Genomic DNA, 1,237 nt, shown 5'->3' with positions numbered 1-1,237 from the left:
GAGAATGAGGGTGAGAGATGGACAGATGGAGAGAAAGGAAAGGGGTACAGTTTATTTTTGGGTTGGCGGGGGTGGTAAGGAGGTGAGAAAAAATGGAAGGGGGGCGAGGGAGTACAGTGTATTTCATAGTTATATCCTTTACAATACATCGAGGATTACAGTCAGTACGTGTAAGACTTACGCCGTTTTAAATACAACGATGGCATCATACACAAACGGCCTTTCTTCCAAGAAGCTTACTTTATGGGAGAGGCAAAGTCTGATTAATTCGACCATCAAAACCACTTCAACTGAAAAGTCACGTTAAATTTGTTTTTAAAATAAGATGACATGAGTTAAAATTAGATGAGTAGTTGATCCACCTCCACCATACTTTATGCTTACCAAAGACCTGTACCTGATAATCCACCATGGCTCTCCAAAGACATGTAACTGGAAATCCACCGCATATTAATCAAAGACATGCAACTGTTAATCTACCCGGTACTCACCAAATACCTGTAAAAGATCATCTACAACCATCGCTTTCCAAAGACCTGCAACTGATAATCCACCCGGCACTCGTCAAAGACCTTCGACTGATCACCCAGTCCCATTATACCTATCACTAACCAAAGTTATGTAACTAATAATCAATCCCATACTCACCAAAGACAAGTAATCGATAATCCACCACGTACTCGCCAAGGACATATAGTTATTTTTAATCCACCCTTTACTCACCAAAGACCAGTTACTGATAATCTACATCGTACTCACCAAAGACCAGCTACTGAAAGCTGGCGTTGAACCCACCCAATACTCACCAGAGACCTGTAACTGATAACCCGTCTGGTACTCACCAAAGACATGTAACTGATAATCCTCATATCACTCACAAAAGACCAGTAACTGATAATCAACCCATTACTCACCAAAGACCTGTAACTGATAATCCACGTATCACTCACCAAAGACCAGTAACTGACAATCCACCTATCACTCATCAAAGACCTGTAACTGATAACTCGTGTGGTACTCATCAAAGATCTGTAACTGATAACTCGTGTGGTACTCATCAAAGACCTGTAACTGATAACTCGTGTGGTACTCATCAAAGACCTGTAACTGATAATTCACCCTGTACTCACAAAGGACATAATAACTGATACCGTAATCCGCCCGGTACTCACCAAAGACCTGTAACTGATAATCCACCTCGTCAAAGCCCGCAGGGTTGCTGGCCCTACAGCTGTAG

At 42.0% G+C, this 1,237-nt stretch overlaps 1 protein-coding gene across 1 annotated transcript in view; it reads right to left on the bottom strand.

Annotated features, from left to right (window-relative positions):
• LOC101857206 (hemicentin-1) overlaps window positions 1-1,237 on the bottom strand; it is a gene marked incomplete in the record, with an annotated part of 120,102 nt that overhangs the window by 53,854 nt on the left and 65,011 nt on the right.

The sequence above is a fragment of the Aplysia californica genome, unplaced genomic scaffold (assembly GCF_000002075.1).
Source record: "Aplysia californica isolate F4 #8 unplaced genomic scaffold, AplCal3.0 scaffold00593, whole genome shotgun sequence".
Classification (NCBI taxonomy): Eukaryota; Metazoa; Mollusca; class Gastropoda; order Aplysiida; family Aplysiidae; genus Aplysia; species Aplysia californica.
Note: the sequence above shows the minus strand (reverse complement) of the source record. Positions and strands in the feature narration are given on the sequence as shown.